General features: G+C 46.4%; 1 protein-coding gene across 4 annotated transcripts in view; it reads right to left on the bottom strand.

Moving 5' to 3' along the window:
* Nucleotides 1-13,773, bottom strand: part of ITGA9 (integrin subunit alpha 9) — a 333,129-nt gene that overhangs the window by 148,407 nt on the left and 170,949 nt on the right. The gene's annotated exons all lie outside the window — the stretch shown is intronic.

Here is a 13,773-nt window from a genome sequence, read left to right as displayed (position 1 = left end):
GCGCATGAATAATAATCCAGCTGTGTAAAGAATTCTTAGATTATAGTGTGGTCATTTTCTTCTGTTTGCTGTCTTGGGGAGGCAGAAAATCTCTCTTTGATATGGATTCTGCCTGAGCGATGGGATATTATAATGGTTAGTTCCAAAGAGAAAAGTCAAAGGCCATACGGCTATTAGGCTGAGGGCATCACACCAGGGCTGAGGGGACCCTTTCCCACGTCTCGGGGGTGGAGGGTGGGGGGCGGCCTCTAACCCAGATTGGACCTCAATGGCCAAAGCCCCACCCAGTGCTGGGGCTGGACGCTCAGTGTGCCAAGCCTGCCCTCTGTCCAGAGGGCTTGTGCAGTGTGCCGAGCTGGGCCTCTCTGTGGAGGTTGGCAGGGGAATGGAGAGTGGCGTTTGGGGAGGAGTTACAGTTTTCCCCCTACGCTCCACAGCGGGCTGGCCAGTCCCTCCCTCATACTGGTCTGGAGCTCTCTGACGTGTCTAATCTACGGACAGCAGCCTCCCGGCGTTCGTAGACACTCCTCACTACTGTGAAGTGGCTTTGATCATTCTGGATTCTGGAGAGAAGAGCCTGTTGTCATTTTTTTAGTTGTAAGTCATTCACTATTAAACTTCTCCTCTGTCACTGCTCATGTTTGTGGGGTTTTCCCCACCACAGAACACAGAGCCAAGTGACTTGTTCCCACACATGGCACGGGGTACGTCCAGGCGGCTCCCGGAGCGCCAATGCAGACTCCAGTGAACTCGCTGGCCCATGGACAGTCTAGACCTACCAGACAGAATAATTCTGCCTGTGGAGATTCATATTCCTGCGTCACATTTCCAAAAGAATAAAGTGCCCCAGCCAACATTCCCTGCCTTGATTGTGGCAGGGCAGAAACTCACAGAAGGCTTGGGCAACAAAAGGAAATTCCCATGTTCCTTTGGATACTACTGGGGGGAAGGAGAGAGCCAGATTTCCAGGAGACTTCCATAAAAGACACTGGTGCTTTGTTTGCCATCTCAAGCAAGGAGAGAACAGGAGGAAGTGGATGTGGACTGCACGGATATCTCAGGCGAGAGAGGCAGGCTCTCTGAGGGTAGGAATGAGGGAAAAGCACCAAAGGTGGCTTCACCTTTGAAATTGAACCTAAAGGTCCCTCCCTATCATGCCCTGACTGAGGCCTTGCACCTAACTTTGTCTTTTGTAATTTCACATTTTTCTTCAAAGGAACTTTCTTCCCAAATTATATAAGCTTCAGGCCCCACAATACCCAGCCCTGCCCCTGCTGATAGGCTCCTCCTGGCGCGAGACTTTCCAGGGTCACAGGCGAGAGGGACAGTTGAGTTCCCCATCGTTGGATGTGGGGTGGGAAGCAGGTGAGAAGTGATGAAAAGGACGTGACTTAAATCATCCTGTGGCACACAATCTGACAAGACCTAATCCCTGCCCTCCTCACCTCTGTCCTCTGGCTGTCTTGTGCTGGCTACCCCCAGACTAGCCTTCCATTTTCCCGCAGGAAAAGCAGGGCCTCCACCGAAGCCGGTCCCCAGTTCCTACACCTGGTTCACCCAGTGTGTGTCCTCTCATCCTTCCACGAGCAAATCAAAACCACATCTCTGAGTCCCCCATGAGCTCAGGCTTCCGTTTTAAGTTCTTATAGTTCCGGGCACTTTCTCCTGCTACTGCTCATTTCGGTCATAACTAATTGAGTTTATCACTACATGTTTCCTGTTTATCTCCCCTGCTAAAATTATGCTCCATGAAGATGGGGACCGTATCGGTCCTGTTCACCTTTGTGCCTGTCGCCAGAGCCTGGCATGTTGAAGTTGCCTGGCCAACACTGGAGGACCACGTGGTGCTCTGATGGGGTGACCAGTGAAATGGGGAGCCCCATGGTGGATGCCCCAATCTGGGCCAATGCTAATACACTGCTCATCAACGCCAAAGCTGTAGCACCCATCCCTCGGCGACATGCAAGTGTAGGGCCTCCTGATGAGGAGCCTGTGGCTTTGTGAAAGCTCATTGTCCTTGGTCTGCCTTCCCCTTGTACTCTACTATTTAAACCTATCCCTGAAACCGGCTTAGGTCTTCCAGTGCTGCTAAATTTCCACCCAACAAAGGCAAGCACTGAGTCCACCATTTATGTATATTGATGTATACACACGGATACACACACACACATATATGTATGCTCACATGTTATGTGAGTGCATACACTCACCCGCTAAAACTAAGCACGACCTATTCGAGAAGATGAAGCACCAGCTTAGAAATTAGCCCAGGACTCAATTTCCACAGTTATAAAATGAAAATAAGCCCAGGCTTCAGGCAAAGACCCTCCCAGGCTGGGAAAGCAGTTGTCTTATAGGTAAAATAGCAGGACAGAGGGAGTCGAGAGACTTGCCTCAGGCACCGGGGAGGCTGAGGTTGAAACTCAGAGTTCCCGTACTTTGGACCTGGATTTATCTCTCTGGGCAAATGACTGTACTGTTGCCTGAGGAACTGAAAAGCATCTTTCTGGGGCAGAAGGTAGGCAGACTGAGGCCTCAGAATGCCAGCTGACAACATAGAGTTTCCAGGAGCAAGTCAAGACTAGTTCTCCTTTACTAAGTACAAAGAGTACAGGTTCCCCATGAAGCCAAAGGGCCAGACTCCCAATTTTCCTCTTAGGAACAACCCTGAGTGCCAACCAGGGCCTCTAAGAAATTCCTCCACCCACTTTTGCCCCCCATCTCCCTAGTGTTCTGGGCAAACGCAAGCTTGGCTGTCTGCATCGGACAAATGCCCCACCAGCTTGGAAGCGGTCTCTCCCACCTCCCTCCAGCCTCCACCTACTGGTTGGAGGTGGTTTCTTTACCCAGAAGAAGCTTTCTGGAAAATAGAAACAGATCTGAGAAGCCACCATCTTTTAATTCCTCTCTGGTTACAAGAGGTGAACCCTTTCTCTTAGGAGACAACTGTTTCCCGCCACAGGCTTTAGAGACTTGGGGACACCCAGCAGCCTCCTCAGCCTCATGGACTGCATTTCCATGTTGGCTCCTGCCTCACCCTGGTCTTCACCCAGGTTTTCATGGAGAATAGTTTTCCTTCTCCCCAAATCCTTACTCTGTTTCTTTTAGAACAGGGTCGGCAGACTATTTCTGTAAAGGGCATCTAATAAATACATCTGGCTTTAGGCCATATGGTCTCTGTTGAAACTAGTGGTGTGAAAGCAGCCATATGCAATATGTAAAGAAACATGCATGGCTGCATCTCAATAAACTTTATTTATAAGAATAAGCAGCAGACCAGATTTGGCCTGCAGGCTTTGTTTGTGGACTCCTGTTTTAGAACATTTGGCTATTGGTTTCCTCATTCTCTTCAGGCCAAGGAAAAGAAAAAAAAAAAAAAAAAAGAATACAATGAATCCAGCTCAAGCTACAGTTCTCTCTGAACCAGAGTACAGAGGCTGGAGCTGGCTGTGCTTTCTTCCCAATGCTGTGGCCACCAAGGCCAAGGCAGCCTTGGGAATGTGTGGCTTGAGGCTGGCAGCTCAATGGCTGTCCTGGTCAAGACTGACTTCAGAGAGGAAGTTGTCTAGGTACTCAAGCCTTGGGATGCCCATTTCTCCTACTCAAATCTGCATTGGAAAAAATCTTCATTCTGATCTAATAGGAAGTAGGATTCTTCACCTATTCCAGCTGTCATGTTCATAGGAGGGTCAATTTCTTGGACTTGGTGATATTTGCTTTAAAAAAAAAAAAATATATATATATATAATCATTGACACAGATTAGCTACTGTTTACATGGTTGCTGTGGCAACCACATCCATGCTGAGGCCTGAGAAAATAGGACAACTGGACTGGGTGGGAATATATGTTTTTCAAATCCCACCCCAAGGGCACCAAACAAGAAGGCTATTTTTAAGCTAACATGAGCGAGGCATTTTCTGACGGGCAATGTGACTTAGCAGAGGGTCTCTGCCTGGACAACAGGAGGTACATTTCTGAACTGCTGTTCCTCCCAGTCCCATAGAAGCTCCCAGAGGCCCCGGCCACATGTAAATCATGTCTGTAACCCCCAGCACCTAGTACAGAGTCAAAAAATTGTTTGTGTAAATGCCATCACCCGAGTGCAAAAGGTTTCTCTTTCCAATTCTGTTTCAACAGGCTCTTTTTTTCAGAATCCAACACTGTCTTTAATGTGAGCTCAGGGTGGTCCCAGATTTCTGGGTTCAGCCCTGTGCCCAAATGAAGAAAGGAAATATCTCATTGCCTGGGATTTAAAATCAGGTCATACACACAGAGTTGCTTTCTAAAAAATATCATGTCCAAAGGAATAAATGAAAGACAAATACTCAAAATTAAAGTGGAGGAATTCCTTCTATATCAGGGTCTGTACAAATTATCCTTTTAGATTTTGAAATCATGGGAAGAACAACAGTCCCGCTGGTCTTCCTCTAAACCAAACACAGCACCGATTTTGCCTCATGTCTTTATGGAAAAACTGGAAGTGATAAGTTCTGTTTGGGGGTATCCTTCGGTTTACTCCATGGCCCTGCAGTTCATAGCACAGTCCCCTCTGCCTAGAGACAGCATTTCTTTCCCATGATCCAGCTCAACCCCAGTGAGAAACTGAGCAGAGAGCTGAGCTGGCCCACCTGGGACTGCACCTGGCCTCTGGGCTCACCTGGATTCCAGGACTGCTTGGGCCTGGCTGGCCTTTTACAGGCCACACTTCACGTCCCCCTACAACCTCTGCCTTTTAATATCAGCCATAAACTTGCTCCTGGAGACCTTCTGCCTCCCAGGTCCCGAAATGCTCTCCCTTGATTTTCACCCTGGAATCTTTTGTGTTCTATGCCTCATTTATCTATTTTTATTATTTTTTTCCCTTTTCTTTTTTGAAAATTTATTTATTTATTTATCATATACAAAGAGTCTGTGGAATGGTACAAAGCTGAGGGGTCCGGAGGATGGAAGAAAGAGAGCATGTCACTAGTGAAAGCCAACTAGCTTCAACTATGTGTGAGGAAGACATGTAGTTCAGCCTCCTCAATGACCACAGAAGTCTGGTTATCATAATTTATATGATAATGAAAATAAACCTTCGAGCTGGCATTTTAAGGCAGCTGGGCACCTCACCTGTGAAACTATTACCTCATGTCCAGGCTGAACAAACAGTGAGTTCTCGTAGGCTTGGGCTATATTTCCACACACGCAGGCACTGAGGGGTCTGGGTGGGTGGGTGGGTGGGTGGGGGAGACAGATGGTGACGATTTCCAGCACAATGGAGGCCCAAAATGTATGGCTTCAACATAATTCAAAATTCACATTAGAGTAAAACAGCTCACTTTTCACTTGAAAGAAGACAAAGTGAGTATTCTCAACACAGGCAATGTCTTTTCTTTCACCTCCATCTTATCTTTCGAAAAGGACATTCACGCGTGCACAAACATACTACAGTTGTTAGGTGAATCACCCTGAATCCCACACCATGCTCTCCTGCCTGGGAGGAATTCCCAGAGAGTTCATAAAGCACATTTTAAAAAATTATACAGCTTTGCTGAATCTGTCAGCAAAGAAATTCTGATATGATGTCCAACCTTTGCAGGAAGCCCTAGCCTTGTGTTCTTTCAGAAGGGCTGTCAACAGAGATAGATTTCCTGAGCCTCCACTAAGGGCTAGGCACTGTGTCAGCTTCCAGGGACCAACAGAAAATGAGACAAAATAGATTCCTGCCTTCTTGAGCCTCCATTCAGGTGAGGGAGACAGAAAAGCAATTAGACAAAATAATAACAAACTGTGACACATTTCATGAGGGAATCAAATAGTTAAGTCAGGGAATATAGATAGTTGGAGTACAGTTCTCTGAGGAGGTGATATGTCAGCTGGAACCTGAAGAATGACGAACTGGCTGTGAGAAAGACACAGCAAGAGCTTTCTACAAGAGGTACCATCATGTGCAAAGGGCCCGAGGCAGAAGAGGGTTTGGCGAGTTTGAGGGTGGTTGGTCCACAGCATGTAGCTAGCACTGGATGATGCTGGAGAGGCCAGGGCCCCATTGTGCAGGGTCTGTGGACCTTAACAAGAGTCTGGATGTTCTTCTAAGGGCAGAGGTAAACTGGGGGGAAGGGGGGTGGCAGGCATTATAAAGAGAAATGACCTGGTCTGGGTGAGAAACGATGGTGACCTGGACTACAGTGGTGGCAGCAGAGATGAAGTGTAGAGGCGGGGATTCACACAGCATTCCAGCTTGTGCTGGGGGAGCCGGCTCTCAGGTTCTGGTAGTGTAGATCATCCCCATACCATCCCCTCTAGGACAGGGGCATCTCTGAGCCTGATAGGCAAGGACCAGTGCTGAAGATCACGAGAGGTGTATATGAAGAACCAGCCAGAGCCCTTAGATAGTATCACTGCCTCCTACCCAGGGAACCTGCTCATGGACCAGCTGAGATTGGACACACCCCCAGCAGAAAGGAATCAGCTTCAGTGGAGCACTGTTTCCTCCAGCCCTGCTCAGATGCTCCCATTGTTTGCCTCATTCTTTCCTCACGATGATGCTGTGAAGCTGCCTTGTCCCCTCCACTCACTGGGGAGGAGACAGAGGCTTCCGGAGCCTAGGTGACTTGTCCTTCCCAGGAAGGGAAGAGCAGAATCTAATGCTGCCTCACCATTTCAATGCTCCTCATGTATTATTTCACAGAGTCCCACAATCACCCCCAGGTAGGCGGAGGAGATGATGGCACCCCAAGTGACAGGTGATGAGCGGGGCTCTCAGGAGCTAAGTGACTTGTCCCATGCCACTGGGTGAGTACATTCTGCCCTGGCCTGGGACCCTGATCTTACTCTGGGAGACCCTGACTATGCTCCTTCCCCAGAGAAGCCGAGGGAAGAAAGAAGCCCTGGGGTTCTCTGGGGCATGGAGCACATTGATTTTCTACTGCCGCCGTAATGCAGGAGCACAAACTTAGCAGCTTAAAACAAGACAAATGTATCATCTCACAGCTCTCTAGGGCTTGGCTGGTTTCTCTGCTCTGGGTTTCACAAAACCAAAATCAATGTGTCAAGGGTTGGGCCCTTCTCTGGAGGCTCTGGGGGAGAATCTGCTCCTAGGCTTACTTAGATTGTTGGCAGAGTTCAGTTCCCCGTGGTTGTAGGACTGAGGTCCCGGTTTCCTTGCTGACGCTGGCTGGGAGCCTCTCTTGGCCCCTGAAGGTTCCCTATGTTCCTTGTCAAATTGCACCTCCATCATTAAAACTGGCAAAGGCCAATCAAGTCCTTCTCATGCTTCAAATCTCTGACTCCTTCTCTTTCATCTCCCTGACCTCATTCCTCTGCTTCTAGCTGGAGAAAGATTGGGCCCATCTGGATAATCCAGATGACTCCCGATATTTTAGAGCCCATGACCTCAATTACTCCTGCAAAGTTTCCTTTGCCATGTAGTTTATTGTATTCACAGGTTCCAGGAGTTAGGGGGTGGACATCTCTGGGGGGCCATCTGTCTGCACAGTGGGCGACCTGGAAGTCCAGCCCCAGTCAGGTCTTTGGGGGCCTCCTGAGAAAGCTGGAGAGCAATTAGAGCTTTCAAAGCTCTATTCTGTGTAGACAGTTTGAAGACAGGGTTTCTGTCATAGCCACTGGTATGCTCCCCTAAAGGGGAAAGGTAAGGGCCCCTCAGGTGATAAATCCAATGCCAGCCTTGCTTCTTTCCCAGCACACAGGCCAAGTGGGGCCTTGCAGGATTCTTTCATTCTGTTCTATACTGTTTCAGCAGCTGAGACCACTAGGAACTAATAATGAGTCAGCTCTCTGGGTCTTCCACACTGAATCTCTAAGAACTCATGAGCAAGGCCTTCCTGGGGCCACTGTGAGAGCTCCCAAGTGCCTCTCAGGCCCAGGCAGACCAGTCTCCCTGAGGCACGTCTCTGATCTCCCCGCACTCAAAACTATGTAATGGTCTCCTGTCCCCAACAGCATCAAGTCTGGCTCCATGGCCAGTGAACAAGGGCCTTAGACCGCATGATTGCAGTCCCAGTCTTCATGGTCCCTCCCCTTTCTTTCCCTGACACTAGACATTCAGCCACACGGAAGACCATTAGTATCCATCAGTCCTTCCTCCTCTTTTAGCCTGTCAAACTCCTCCAGCCTTGAGTGTCCAAATCCTACTTCTTCCTTGGCTCCAGCCCATTTTCCCTTTCTCCACAAAACACCTTCTCCTCAGCTGGAAGTGGTCTCTGGAGTGAAACACACACACTAATCTGAATCTCACTTTCTTCTCTATACACATTATTCCTGCACTGTGAGCCCACTGACGGCAGTAATGTTTTCTCTTTTTATCAAGGTCTTACATGGAATAGACACTCAATTGACTGAACTGCTTTTGGATTTATTATATCCTTTTAAATACTCTTCTGGTTAAAGGATAAAACGAGTTGCTTTTTTGTTGTTGTTGTTGCTTGTTTTTGTATTGAATATCCCCTGAGGAGAGGTAGGTCTCTACTTCCCTTAAATTTTTTTTTAAAGATTTTATTTGTTTATGGGCGCCTGGGTGGCTCAGTTGGTTAAGCAACTGCCTTCGGCTCAGGTCATGATCCTGGAGTCCTGGGATCGAGTCCCGCTCAGCAGGGAGTCTGCTTCTCCCTCTCCCACTCCCCGTTTGTGTTCCCTCTCTCGCTGTGTCTTTCTCTGTCAAATAAATAAATAAAATCTTTAAAAAAAAAAAAGATTTTATTTGTTTATTTGAGAGAGAGAGAGAAAGCACGAGCAGGGGCAGAGAGAGAAGCAGGCTCCCCACTGAGCAGAGAGCCTGATGCGGGGCTTGATCCCAGTACACTGGGATCATGACCTGAGCCGGAGGCAGACACTTAACCGACTGAGCCACCCAGACATCCCAATTTGCCTTAAATGTCTAAGGTGAAGTGTATGCTTATCAGGCTGAATGTCCTACAGAGGTCTGTAGAGTGCCCAGGATTCCAGGAGGTTCTCAGCACTGGTGGCCACTGCACTATTATTCGCTCACACAGGTTAGCACCTGCGTGAGTAGGATTTGGACACAGAACACTGCTCTTCACCCAGCAGAGGGGAGCCTTGGCCTCCTGCCTGTCCACTCACAGCAGAAAGTCGCAGATCCCTTGGGAGTATGTATTGCACAGGCTCTAGTCACTGCCTCCATGGTAAACACACTGTCTGTGCAGCTATTCCGCCTGAACTCCACCATCCAGGAGGGCAGTCCGCGACTCCAAAGGATCCCCAGGAGGCAGTTCACCCTGCTGCAAAATCCCGCGTACCAACATGGGCTCGGTGCCTTTTAGTTGAAGACGCTACAGTATTTAAATCCTAATGTTATCTGGCAACATGACTTGAATTGCTCCAAAGAGGTTATTCTCTCCTAGGAAAGAAGTTAGATGCTCTTTGTGGAACTGTCATAAATACACACATGGGCTGAAATTCAGCACTGCTTTCTGGAGTGGGCCTCGCTCTCAGAATCTTTCTCCCCCTGAAGCTGCATCAACATCTGGAAGACACATGGTGGATGATCATTAAATTAGCCACCCCCCACCACCTAATCAGGAAAAGGAGAAAAAGCCAGGATCACTCTCCCAGAATATTTCCCAGACTCCTGGAAAATCTTTCCAATCTAAGAACAATATTTTTCTTTCATTTGAATTTCAATCAAAGAATCACATGTTTAAAAAAATAATGACCCCCTGCCACAGTCCGCCTTACACTCAGTCCTTCTCTCCAGGGGCAACAACTATTACCCATGTCCACATATATTTCTTTTGATGATTAATCAGATTTAGACATTATCTTACTGAATTCCTGCCACAATGGACAAGAATTTCTCTCTCCTCTGCCTTCCTAATTTTGACAGGCAAATCATTAGTCTTAGCTCCTCTCCTGCAGTGGTTCTGAAACATCTGCTGCTGTCACCTGGTCAGAGGTGCCTGGGTGGCTCGGTCGATTAAGTGACTGCCTTTGGCTCAGGTCATGATCCCAGTGTCCTGGGATCGAGCCCCACATGGGGCTTCCTGCTTAGCAGAGAGCCTGCTTCTCCCTCTCCTCCCCACCTGTGCTCTCTCTTGCTCTCTTTCTCTCTCTCTCAAATAAATAAATAAATAATCTTAAAAAAAAAAAAATCACCTGGTCAGCTTGTTAAAAGACAGATTGCTGGGGCCTGGCCCATAAGTTTCTGATTTAGTGGGTCTGGGTGGGGCCCAAGAATTTCCATTTATCACAAGATCCCAAAAGAGGTTGACATGGCTGGTTCAGCAACCACAATTTAAGAAGTAGTACTCCACTGATGACTTCTGTGATTTTAAGTAGTATTTCTTGTTTCATCAAGTTTTGCAATACCTTTTGACCCACCAATTTAAGAAATTAAGAGAACTTTGGTCATTCTATTTTTACCTCTATACAGTCAAATTTAAGGACATTTACATTTTATAGTATACTGAAAATCAATAAATAATGCTAACGTTACTTTGGCTACATGATTATTGATCACAGTAGAACCAAGACAAGTGTCATGATTACATATTGTCTTCTACAGGTGCAAAGTTCAACTCCTAGAATATTCAACTTTCACTTAAGGAAGAATATTTCTAGTATCAAAGTCCTTCTCTTCCATATACTCCTCTACTTGCTCAAAATCCCATGACATTTTGTTCTATGTTTGAACCATGACACATTGACCATATTTCTATTTTTCTGAGAGTTTCTGATTGGCTTTATTTTTTCTTATTTAGAGAAGAAATATTTTTCTTCTACACTGTATCCTAAAGTTTTGTTATTTTCTGTTATTCTGCCTATTGCTGGCTTTATTCTTCCCGAAGTTCATTGATCCTACGTTCTAAATTGGTCCATTATTTTTTTGAATTTGCTGTTACCCTTTTGTTTTGTTGGATGCATCTCGAATTATTTGCTTGGAAGTGTTCCTAGGGAGGTAAACTATATGGTCCTTGCTTGTCTGGAAAATGACTGTATTTTGACCTCATACTTGACTGTTATGCTAAGTATAAAATTCTAGTTTCAAATCACTTGCTCTCAGAAATTTGAAGCCTTTATTTCACCATATTCTGACTTCTAATATTGCTAATCAGGAGTTTGATGGTCTAGTTAGTATGACTGTACTTCTGTTGTAAGCTAACATATATCCCCCACTATCACCATCCTGTACTCCCTGTCCTGGAAACATTTAGAATTTTCCTTAAATTTTAGGAGCAGAGACACTGCAAAATGATGTGTCTGGGTTATTTTGGGTTTATTCTGCTTGTAAGTTGGTGAGACCATTAAATTAAAAAATAATGTCCTTTACCTCTGGGAAATTTTATTCTATTGTCTCTCTCATAACTTTTTACATTTCCTCTGTTTACTTTTTCTGGTATTCCTATTACTTGAATATAGGACCTTGTAATTTGATCTTTCAGCTATCTTTTCTATGTGTCTTTTAGCTCTGCTTACTGGGGGATTTCTTACCATCATCTTCTTATCCTATTAAATTTTTGTCTCTGCAATGATAGAGTTATTTTTAAGAACGTTTTTCTTTTTTTCTGTTTCTTCCCTTCAAAAAGAAATAGAATTCTAACCATTTCCCAATGGACAGAATATATTCTTAAATCTCCTTGTATTTATTTTAAGGTGGTTTTCAAATTTACATAATCTCTTCTATTCCCTAAATAATCTATTTTCTTCTAAGTCAGTTATTCTGTTGTTTATTTTGTTTCTTTTTCAATATACCACATTTCAATAGTGCAGTTGCCACCACTGGCTGTCCATTTGTATTTAAGAATAAGGCAAAAGGACTGATTAGATAATCTGTGGATGTGTCTGGGTGAATGATAGGAGGGGAAGCTAGCACTTACACTGGAGCCTCTAAATGCCAGGGGAGGTAAGGCTTTCCTCTGGGGAACCAGCCAACTCACACTATCTCAACCAGTTTACTAAATTCTTTACAGAAGAAAAATGCCTGGTTGCTTGCTATTCCCCATGCCTAAAGTATATAGGGACAAGGACAGGGGTGAAACGTCAACTCTTCCACTTACCAAGTTTCACTTAATACCCCCCCTTCCTTCCCTATTTCAGTCCCACCTGTCACTCTTGCACCCTTCTGTAACTGCTGGTTTGGCCATGCAGCCTTTCTGGATCCCTGGGTAGATGGACACCCAGCTCCTCTATGTATATAAGGTTCACCCACCAACACTCTTCCATCTTCACTCACTCCAGAAAATTATGACTCTCTTGCTGACTGATGCCCCTTCTCCCACTGGGTTCTCCTCCTTGTCCCTATTAACTCATCTATAATCACTGTAATGGGTGATTTAAATGGGTGAAATAAACATATGTGGCCATCTTGAAAGAGAAGTGACCAAGAAGGGCATTTTAATATTAATCTGTCCCTGCATCTTTGGCTTTGATCACGCTCATTCACTGAGACTCCAGCCTACTCCAAGTGTCAATAACCAGCAGGACATACCGGCCCCCTTCCAGGGTACCTGTATTTTCATGAAAGAAGTTCATGTTCAAAATCAAAAGAAGGATCTAAACAGTCAGTACTGCCAGTAGGTCGTGTGTATGTGTGTAGCAGGCACTGGGAGCCCTGCCCACATCCCTGTACAACTGCCACCTATCCCCCAGCTCATGTGAGTGTAGGCAGCTAATGGATCACATCTGCATCCTTCCCCAGAGAACTATCCAAGCTGAAGGGGCTCTCCTTCAAGGAGACCTACACTCCTTTTCTACATGGGATAGCCAGGCAATGGTGGACTAACATGGGACACAAAAGGCCAGCCCCCTTGCCTCAAGAAGACAACTCTTTGGTGTAATTTATGCTCCTGAGTTCCCCAGCTCAGCTAGGGCTAGCCTAGCTGAGGCCACATCCTTGCTTAGTCCCTTCCACTTTCCTCACTTCCTTAGGTTTCTCCCATGTGCTCCCAAATCCCTACCTTAGGCTCTGCTTCTAGGGAACCTGACCCAAGACCATGTGGGAGATACTTTGGTAGAGAATTGGGATGCCTTGGTAAAAATCTCACCACTTAATCGAATGTCTGGATGCACATGTCAAACCTCAAACACTCCTCTGTGGCTTTGTTCACAAGTGTAATCTGCAAGGCATGGCTCACTTGACGTGCGAGTTTTCCCCTAAGCTCAGTACAGTCAGCAGGAGGGTGGGGCCGGCAAGTGGTTCCACAGCTTTGCTCCCATCCTGCACAGAAGTCTAGTTTAGCCAAAAAGCAGTTTTGCCTGACCATCCCCCCACCAGGGTCCTGGATCTGTGGTGATCTTGGGTGTTGAGGAAAGACTGAAAACCGACTTGGGACCACAGTGTCTTTGCCTATTTCTGGAATAGTAGTGCTGCATGTGTCATGGACGGCTCAGGGCAGACAGGCAGCACTGCGGCCGAGTCAGCTCACGGGCTCACTCCTATTTGGAGGGCTTGCACCTGACATGGCTCTGCAGCTCGTCTACACAGCAGCACATCCGAGAATCTGATGAGCATCAGACAGGATGGGTGGCCCACCAGCACTTGCCCCGTTTTGGGCTCTAGGGATGCTTGGATTGGGAATTTCTTTTTTTTTTTTTTTAAAGATTTTTTATTTATTTATTTGAGATAGAGAATGAGATAGAGAGAGAGCATGAGAGGGGGGAGGCTCAGAGGGAGGATGCGGGACTCGATCCAGGGACTCCAGGATCATGACCTGAGCCGAAGGCAGTCGCTTAACCCACTGAGGCACCCAGGCGCCCGGATTGGGAATTTCTAACTCAACCACCACTTCTACAAGATGATGTTCTCATGCCCTCA

This window comes from Leptonychotes weddellii, chromosome 1, assembly GCF_054177405.1.
Source record: "Leptonychotes weddellii isolate Sample4059 chromosome 1, ASM5417740v2, whole genome shotgun sequence".
NCBI lineage: Eukaryota > Metazoa > Chordata > Mammalia > Carnivora > Phocidae > Leptonychotes > Leptonychotes weddellii.
Note: the sequence above shows the minus strand (reverse complement) of the source record. Positions and strands in the feature narration are given on the sequence as shown.